Source organism: Miscanthus floridulus, chromosome 16 (genome assembly GCF_019320115.1).
Source record: "Miscanthus floridulus cultivar M001 chromosome 16, ASM1932011v1, whole genome shotgun sequence".
Taxonomy (NCBI): domain Eukaryota; kingdom Viridiplantae; phylum Streptophyta; class Magnoliopsida; order Poales; family Poaceae; genus Miscanthus; species Miscanthus floridulus.
The window spans coordinates 59,722,708-59,733,198 of record NC_089595.1 but is presented as its reverse complement, the minus strand read 5'-3'; the positions used below and the strand labels follow the sequence as shown (position 1 = coordinate 59,733,198).

Below are 10,491 nucleotides of genomic sequence, written 5' to 3'. Positions count from 1 at the left end.
ACCAAACCTATGACGCCAGCCAAGGCCTAGGCATAAGACGACACGCCCTGAGCCATCAAGGCTTAGGGGGCTCCTCGATGCAGCACTTTGGGCGTGGCCTTGCCGGTCGCTCCCCCAACAGGGTCATGCACGGGGCGTGACACAAGAAGACAAGTTTTTCCTTGGCCTCTAGCGCTCGGGGGCTCCTAGGCCGACGCATCAGCCCCTAGAGCCGACCTCCTTCGCCACCAAGAAGACTCCAGAAGGTCCACCTAGGGGAGGCCAGACCAAGCCGACATAGCTTAACACGCAGAGTGTCAGAACAGAGCAGCCAGATGACGCCCAGGGCTTCTTTAGCTCCACATCATCACCACGGTCCATAGAGCGCCGCTGCAAGACCCTCCTGGACTCTGACGCATGTAGACCATAGGCTCAACCCCCTAAACCGCTATGTACCTGACCTATCTCGATATATAAGGGGTAAGGTCGGATCCTAGATGGGGGAGGACGATCCCAGACAGATCATTCGATTCCTCATTCCATCCATCCACTCCTACTCAGCACCGAGAGTGGAGCAACCTAGAGATAGGGGCACCGAGAGCTCCTCCACCGCACTCATCGCCTTCCTCTTCTCCGACGAGGGAAAAGCTCCACCGGTGGCGAGACAACCTGAGAATTAGCACCGAGCTAATCCCCTACCAAATCTCTCTCTTCCTCCAATACACTCTATTATAACCCCCCCTGATTTTAGGTGCTCTTGAGTATAAGGATCATCAGCTGCTGGATGTAGGGCATCGATCGGTCCGAACCAGGATAAATCGTTGCGTCCTCTCTGTGATTTTTGTGTTCTTGAGTCCACTCGAGCCACCGTAGACACGTACTCTGACACCAACTCGAACAATAATGCTTGTCGCTGTTCCGACCGCGCAACATGCGGTAGCCATCTTGGTCACCCCCTTCACCTCACTTAGTTCTCACTCGGACTGGAGCAGTCGCTTTTGAAGACAAGAGGGGGAAATGAAGTGGAATGGAAGAGAGAGGGAAGACCAGGGGGTCACCTGTAAATTTTACCCAACCACTGGTGCAAACGTGATCCTCACGTGCTCTCTCTTCCACGTTGTATGCTGACAATGCCCGCCTCATCGGATCTAATCACTTGGCAAAGGGGTATGGAGCTGGTGAACTACTTAAAAAGTTTATGTACAAAAAAATGCACTTTGAGAGTTGATGAACCTAAATGGCACCCCCTAAAAGTTAATGGACCTCTGGTGTATTTTACTCTAGAACTAGAAAAAGGCTTGCCAGCAAATACTAGTATATGCTAGGTCTACAGCTAAGTGACACCAAAAGCTTGCCATGTCATTAAGCGTTGTCCCATGTTCTCAATCAGGTATATCATGTTATCTATAATCCACTATGTCCGCAAAAATATGTAATGAGGAATCACCAGTTTGAAGTTTGATCAAAGCTATATTAAAAAAGTATTAATATTTATGATATAAAATACTCTCTCATCATGTAATATAGTGTACTATGCAGCACGGACACAGATACGCGTATCGGTATCGGAAGGATATGGATACACGGATACGGCAATTTCTCAAAAAACACGATACACGGATACGTTTTACTATTTTTAATAAAGTAAATAATAATGCAAATTAAAATTGTGGAAGTGTAAAATTTGAGTAATCACTAATTATAAGTTAGTGCATACAATCATATATGATACATCACCAGATCACCTTTTAGGTCAGGAGATCCAAGTCCAAATTATACTAGATGAATGTGCAATTACTAAGTCTATCTAAAACAGTAAGTCAGGAACAAAGCAAAGCAACAGGTGCAGAAGTAGAGTACATCAAGAATGAAAAAGGGTGTACTGATGGAGGTCGGCGGAAGGCTTTGCTATTGAATGCTGAATCGTCCTCTTCCCTGCATCTCTCCCCTGCATTGCGGGAGCTAGCCGCGTCCTTAGTGGACCGGTGGGTGCTCCCAGCGCAGTGCTCTCTAGCGTGACGACCTGGAGGACGAGAGGTCGATTGATGACACAGAGGGGGCGGAGGCTTGTCGCCGGCGAGCGGTGGCACATCTCCTGCGCGGGAGGCGACGCGCGTGCGCAGGATGCGACGCGAGGGGGGTGGGGGGCAGGATGCGGCAGGGGCTCGTTGCCGACCACTGGCGAGCTGCGGCGCATCTCTTTCACGGGAGGCGGCGCGCGAGAGCAGGGGCTCTTGCGTGTGGATGACTGGATGTGTTGTGGCGGCTGTGTAGGGTTACGGGACAAGAAAGGCAGCAGGCGTGGGGAGTGGCTGAGTGGTAAGGTGGGTTGGGCCGTATCGGACGAGCCTAACGTATCTAAGAAGAGTATCTGTATTATAGTTGATTTATTTTTTTACGGATACTTCGCTGATACGTATCCAACGCGTATCCATGCCATATCGGTATCGGATACGTATCCGATACGGGATACGTCCCTTCCTTGGCGTATCGGGGTAACGTAGATAGCGTATACAAGCATTCTAAAATTATAGTCAAATATAAGGGATGATCCTAAGGACAGAAAACATTTTTTCATTAAATACTTACATTTATCAACTAATCATCATTAATTATTTTGGTGATAGCGTCAGATTGGGAAATAAAGTGAGGGCATATGCGTCTTTTATGCTGTCTCTTAATCTTCTTAATGGAATCTTGTACCAAACCACGGGCCACATCACTCGTTAGCCCGCTAATCGTTGGATCCAATGAATACACGATAACACTACTACAACATGGAGATATAGTAACACCAACATGTGTTACTATAGGCTGAAAAAAGTGTTACTAGCTCTCTTAGTAACACATTTTTTAATGTTCTAATTGGCCATGTTACTATAGACTGATCTATTGTAACACATTTATTTATCTACTAGAACATTTGTCTAGTGTTACAGAGATTATCTGTTGTAACACTTTTTTAGCTCTAGTAACATTTCCATATTATGGTAGAGTATATAGTTTGTAACACTTTTTTTAGCTCTAGTAACACTTCATCTAGTATTACAATTGATACAACCAAGTGCCACGAAATTCATTCCATTACAATATGATCTCACTACCAAATCGCGTTCGTTGTCAATGGATGCAATAAGTGATGTTGCAATAAGGTATTGCAACCATTGCTAGTTTGGCGTTGCAACTGTTGGAGTTTATTGCAACCATAGATGTTCGTTGCCACACATGGCAATAGGATTCTGTTGCAACGTTCATGGTCGTGGCAATATAAGCAATTGCCACGTCTGCCTCTGTTGCAAGTCATTGTACGTGCAACGATCAATGACGTGGCAATATAGACATTTGCCACGAATAATGTCGTGGCAATAGCCTATATTGCCATGATATTGTTTCGTTGTAAAAGACACTATTGCCACTCAAGCTATACTGTGGCAATAGAACCATTTGCCACGCAAAGTATTTCGTTGCCATAGATCATATCACCACGCAAAAACAGTTTATTGCCATGCAACACATAACAGAACATAATCGTTGCATTAGTGTTTATCGCAACAAAAATATTTGTTGCAAACATGCAAGGCATATAGCATTTGATATGTGGTTCAATAAATCATTGAAAAATAGAGCATAATAGTATTGATGCCACATATTCATTCAAATCAATCATTTATTTATTAAATAGACAATCCATTAAAATAATATCTACAGTCACAACCACAAGTAGGGTACACTAAGAACTTCATGGAAACTAAAAACTTGAAACACTACAGAACTTCATGAAAACTGTCAACTTGAAACACTACAGAACTTCATGAAAACTGAAAACATGAAACACTACAGAACTACATGAAAACTTAAAACTTGGAACACTACAACACTTCCTAACATCTCTACAGCATTTGCAGACTTTCCGACAGCAGCACGAGTCATGATCTCAGATTGTTCTTGCTTGATTCGTTGCTTTCCACTCAACATTTGTCCACCTACCCACCAAAAGAATAAGATTGTGATATTAGAAAATTAGGTAATAAAGTCATTCATGCATAGGATGTACAAAATTTTGGGTACAACATGGTTCCAGTTGAGTTGACAGTAAAGGTGGTTAACAATGACCCAGTGAACAAAACTTGCAGTAGTTGTTAACAGCAAAGGTGCAAAGTGTGTAGTTGTTACTTGTTCTTTCATTACGTTCAAATAAAAATTATGTTTCTACTTGTTCTTTCACAGACTAGGATACATCAGCATCACTAACTACATCTAAGATAGTTGAAACCACCCCCAGGTCAATCTAGTTATTAGCACCACTTTCAATTGTCTAAGACCAATGTAAAAAAAACAAAATTCTCAGTTAAGTACCAGAAATGACAAGAATTATAACTAAAATTGTTGATTGTCTATCAACAAATGAAGGTAGTGTTTTCCCTATCCATTTTCAGCTGTTAAACAGAGTCAATGTAGAAACAAGAATACATACGTAACAAAGTAAACATAAACATTGATAACCTTTGTTGGACAAACTAGCCACTAGCTACAGTGTGCTCTTAGTTTTGCATCAAGGACTGGCAACAACAATCCAGTGCCTTAGTATACATGCTGACAATTAGAATTGCATTACCCTACTCTAATAGGGGTCAATATAGTGAATACAGACAGATTCCTTACTCTAATATTTAGCTTAGACCTGTGACTTTTGATGTTTTTCTCAAATATCATGATTCAGTAACACAGATGGCAAATCACAAGTCTACACAATCAACAAGTTTGAATAGTCATTTCACTACAAGTTGCCTTATGACAAACAATAATTTAAGTACACTATCTGTCGACGAAATATGGTCGGCAGTCTACCGAGGGGTATGCCCACGGTAGTAGATGAATCGGTGGAGGTGTGCGTAATAAGAGCCGGATGGTGACACAAGCGCAGAGACCAGCAATTTAGACAGATTCAGGCCGTCTGATCGACGTAATACCCTACGTCCTGTGTCTTTGATGAATTGTATTGAATATGAGATGCCTCCGAGGGGGGTCCCTACCCGCCTTATATAGTCTGGAGGGTAGGGTTACAAATCGGTTTAGGTCTAGATCTATTCGGCTATATGGTAAGTATTTACAAGGAATACGATATCTATCATATCCGAACAGATCTTCCTTCATCGCCAAGATGTCTTCTGATTGCCTTGCGGTGCACGCCGAGCACCGTAAGCCTTGATCTTATGGGCTGGACCTCCCCTGGTGGTGCGGCCCATGTCCATTGCCGTGGGTACCTGGGATTATATCCCCCCACTATCAGTTATGGAGCACGCACAACTTATATCAAGTCAAGAGACTAAAGGTAAACTTATGGACTGTCCAGAAATAATAAACAGTGCATCATTGATCACCACATTGCAATTCAGACAATTGTATAGAAAGTGCATACTAGTTAATTTTCAGAGAAGAAAAACATTTGAAGTAATAACTCTTGAATTCCATGAAAACAAAGATACCAAACAACAGAAAAAGGAGCACACTGCAGTTTGTACCTTTCATAGCTATCGGGTATGCCATAGCGTTGCACTTCTGCATGCAAGAAATATGACAATAATTCGGTCAAAACATAATTTCACACTTCAGAAATTGATGGTCACTTGAAGTTGAATCATCCATTCATCCCCCAAATCCAACAAATTGAATGGCAATAAGCACAGATTAAGCAATTCACAAATAATCTTACTAATAAGAGATCTAGTTAAACATGTGAAAATAATTATCAAGCTCACTATATCAAAAGCATGCAAGATGAAAATCTGCATTAATCAAGGTGAAAAGTACTTAGCTATTGTGCTGCCACACTGCACGACCTTTTGCCAACCTGAAAGCACAGCCATGAACTGGATATACTACTGCTGAACTGCTCATTGACCACAAGCAAGCCACAAGGAATAAGTTAAAATAATTAAGTACACAAAGAAGGTCGTGATTACTTCCCTGCTGCAAAATATGTCTCACTCCAACATGTAAAGCACCAAATCAAAAGGCAAATGTTAGCTTGATGCTGCTACAATAGCATGACAATGGAGTAGTTGAAAACATACTGTACTCATAACTTATAGCTACTTTAACAAATTTTCAGATCAGTACAACAGTACCTTATCGATACCTGAACATATAGTAGCACATGAATACATAATAGATAATAATACAAAACAATTGACAAGTGATGTCTAATTATCATTGGTCATCACAACATGAGACTACAGACCAAAGAGGCACTGTCACTTAGTTCATAAGTAAAAACACTTGTTCTCACAGGTAAATGATGTCAAGACGCCTAGTTCTCAATTCTGAATTCTCACAGCAACAACGAAGACAATTAAACTCAAAACTCATAGGCAACATAAGACATGAAGATTAGCCAGCCATGCAAATTTTAGCAGCCCAGTATGTAGTTGTGAGTGACTCCATACTTGCACCGAATATCACTAGAATTCCTCTTTAGGTTCATGGGTTTGATAGTGGAAACAGAAGGATTCGATGCGGCAGATGTCATCCTGCAATTGCAAATTTTCAGAAAGTGCTTACAAATCAGAATTTGTATACAAATCACGAACTAAAATTACATGAAAAACATTTTTTATACAATTTCCATGTGAACGTTGGGATAGAAATTCACAAATCACATCTACTCTATGTATGCGAGCTGGTATTTTGAGATTGACGATGCTAGTGTAGACATATATATTTCTATTTCTAGTGAGCATTTGCTGTTTTTGGACAAACGAGCTGTTGTTTTTCAAGTACAGGATAGGCAACAATTTACATTAGCAAAGCTACTGAGCACAACACCGAACATGGAGATTGGAGAATCACGCACATTGAAAATTTCCAAGAAAGGAAATGCATATCCGTCTAAAAACTTTAAATCCAGTCACGGAGGGAGTGGGGGGAAGAGAATGTAGTAGTAACTTGGGGATGGCACGGTCGGAGGTTGGAGAGGCGTCACTGCAGCCGGCGCCGGTGCAGCACAGGTTGCTCGCCGCGGCCGCGACGGGCGGTGCGCGGCACACAGGCTCGCTCCCAATCTCTAGTCTTTTCACCTTCGTGGAGAGTAGGGGCACAGCTTCAGAGAGTCGAGGAGGAGGACCAATGGACGGCGCCGGCGGTGGTCGGGCCACTCAGACGGAAGCGCGGCGCCGGAAGCAGTTGCGGCGGGGTGCGGGCTGGCGGCCGATTGGAAAATGAAAGAACCCTAACGCAGAGAAGTGAGTCTCAGGTCCAGCGAATTTAGCCCAGGCAGGCGCGTTTTTGGTGGATCAAATTTTTTCGTCCCGCGCATGGCCTTGTGTCCAGTGAACGGACTGTTTAGTTTTCTTTTCTCCTTTTCTTTTTTTGCCCAACCGGTATTTTTTTTACAGCACTGCCGACGTGAGAAGGAGCGGAGATATGGCAACGGCACAAACCCGCTGGGTTTTACCATCCCAAACTCATGTCCACGAAAATAAAATCTGCCCGTAAAAGCCCTCTAATTAAACGTAGGTATTATTAGGATCATTTTATTGTAGTTTCACAAAATAATTATAATAACATCTCAATATGGTTAGGAAATTCTATGGACTGGCATGGCAACATATTTTAGGCCCATAAGTTTTTTGTCAAAAATTTAATTTTTATATTTTAATAAAGTGGTAGTCTATATTATTCACAAATGGACAGATCTCTCACACAGTTACATATTACTCTTACTACGTGAGAGATATATCTTTTTATGAACAATGAGTAGTACCTCTTTGTTAAAATTGCTTGAAATTTTTTGGAGTGATTGTACCCCATAATCCTATTTCATATACAAGTTTGCAGAATTTTCTAAGAAAACATAGATATTACTATGATTATCTATGGTAATTCCACAAAATAATTGCTAAAATATCTAAATATAGTTAGGAAATTTTACGGCTAGCATGACAACATATTTTGGACCCATAACCTTTCCATAAAGATTTTAGTTTGTGTGTTAATGAAGTGGGAGTCAATATTGTTCACAAATAGACACATCCCTCACACATTTACATATTACTTCTACTATGTGGGAGATATATCCATTTGTAAATAATGTGCAGTACCACTTTGTTAAAATCATTTAAAAATTTTCAATAATTATACACCAAATATATTTCTACGTAATTTTTTTGAACCTTATTAGGGGTACACACGGTTCAATTTAGAATTTGTTTAGGTAGACACACATAAATTCATTTAAACTAGAGAAAATAGTGAATCATTTTCAAAATTTCCGAAACCTCGTATTTTCTTAACTTGTAGTAAATGTTAGGTTTTGTCAAAATTTGAGGTTCATACAAGTTCAAACTTGATATGAGGCGTGCAAGCTTCAAAGATTGACTTGAGTTACATTAAATTAGGTTTAAAGTGTATCCATTTTGTGTACTATGTATAAACTCTCTCTATTAAAATCATTTGAAATTTTACAGCAAGCATATACATAAAAAAAACATGATTCCATGCAAATTCCTAGATTTTTAGACCACTTTTAGGCATTATTAGAGTTATTTTGTGGTAACCTAGAGGTAGAAGGTCGAATTATCCCTACACAACAATTGAAATTTTCATCTATCTCCATGATGCATACAGTTACATATTACTATGCTAAGAATGTGCAGCATCTGGTCCGGTATGGAATGAACTTATAATCTGATGATCGAGTTGATTCCATGATTATAAGTTCATAACCCTAGCACCCATTCCCAGATGTATTCATTTGTGAGGAATGTGTAATATGCTTTGTTATATTTGTTTTTTTGAGTGACTATACACAAAAAGTACATATTGTCATGCAAGTTTGAACAATTTCTATCCAATTTAGATATGATTATATGAATTTTACTATATTTCCATGGTTGACTTATTATACAAAACATTTACTCTGAAAGTAAACACCAACATCTAGATGGTGTGGTGGTAGCTATGCTTGGTGCGTGAGCAGTGGGTCTAAGTTCCAAATTCCATAGTCATAATTTTTTATCTTTTTTCATTTTCCAATAGTTTTAATAGTTAATTTCACATACAAAGAACCCTGTTTGCATGAACAATCTCAAATACCAACATAGTGGACTGGTAAGTCAAGCCCTTCAAGAAAGAAGGGTCGTTAGTTCAAGTCCAACCAATTCCTTTTTTTTAGCTATTTTTACACTTTCTTAGTCTGTTTTTTATCATTTCCTAATTTTATTAATAGTTCATTTAAATATAAAGATTTTACTATGCATGGACCAACATAAAATCCAACATAATCTAGTGGTAAGTCTACTCCTTTGACACGTTCAATTTGGGGAAATGGATTTGAGGAAATATGAGGGGGAACTAGCTTTGACACGGCCTCTCCCATGCCGCTCTTTTTTAATCGTACGTGTTTGCGTTTGGAAATTCTGCGATCCCGCCTTCTCCTATGCCGCTTTATTTTTTCAATCCATCTTCCGCTGTTTCCGAAACTAGGTGCGCACATAGCTGAAACACATATGGATCAATTTTTTTGTGCGAGGATGTACAGATCAAATTAGTTTGGCGTGGGAGAAAACATGCAAGATGAATCCAAGAGTGTATTGTGCACGTTTGAGCATAATTTTAAGGAAAATAAATTCTTTTAATTTTCATCAAGCAGAAATTTTATAGGAAATATTATAAATTTCATATTAATTAACTAATTTTTATAGGAAAAAGGAAACATGAAAAATTTTCATGTTCCAAATGGGGTCTTAGAGTATGTCTTAGCTGAAAAATATTTTTTTCACCGTACCATTAGCACGTAATGCTTACAAGGTGGATTAACTTTGTAATATTAATAATATATCAATTAAATCTATTTAAAAGATAAGAACATGGAAAATAGTATTCTTTATATTCCAAAATGTAAGTCGTTACTATGTTTCTAGACATAATTTATATCTAGGTACGTAATAGAAGCTATGTATCTAGAAAAGTCAGATCGACTTACAATTTAAAAAGGAGGGATTATTAATTTTAATATTTATGCTCATATCTTGATCCCTATTTATAAAATGACTTTCTTCTACTAAAATTTAACAAGGCACAGCGAATTCAACCTAAACATCTATCTAAGTTTGTCTAGAAAAATGAAAAAAAAAACATAAAGTAACTTGGTATTGAACTCAAGACAATCATATATAACCTTGAGCGCACAGTACCAGGAGGACTACAACCCAAATCTAATTACAGCCAACGATAAATATATAAGTGCTATATGATTTGGATAATATAAATGGGGATAATTTCGGATATAAAGCTATCCCCGCAGGAACAAGAGATGGAGTCACGAATTTTGTTGGACGGAGGAAATCTTGGCGCGCGAACAGAAATCCTTCTCCTATGCAGCCACGTCCAATCCAATCTCTACGCCACTAGCCCCTAAAATCACGGCCTCTAAACTGTTCCTTCCTGAAAGCTTTTCTTCCTCCTCCGATTCAATCTATTTTGCTTCTCTGTTGTGCTGGTATGCTGCCATGG

The 10,491-nt window shown here is 39.6% G+C and overlaps 1 long non-coding RNA gene across 1 annotated transcript; it reads right to left on the bottom strand.

Annotated features, from left to right (window-relative positions):
* Positions 1 to 4,923: 4,923 nt before the first annotated feature.
* On the bottom strand, positions 4,924 to 7,176 carry LOC136514418 (uncharacterized). The gene is made up of 3 exons (XR_010773641.1): positions 6,925 to 7,176; positions 5,502 to 6,509; positions 4,924 to 5,243 (listed from the first exon to the last, which is right to left on the bottom strand). It is a non-coding gene; the product is annotated as an uncharacterized lncRNA (long non-coding RNA).
* Between the last annotated feature and the right edge of the window lie 3,315 nt (positions 7,177 to 10,491).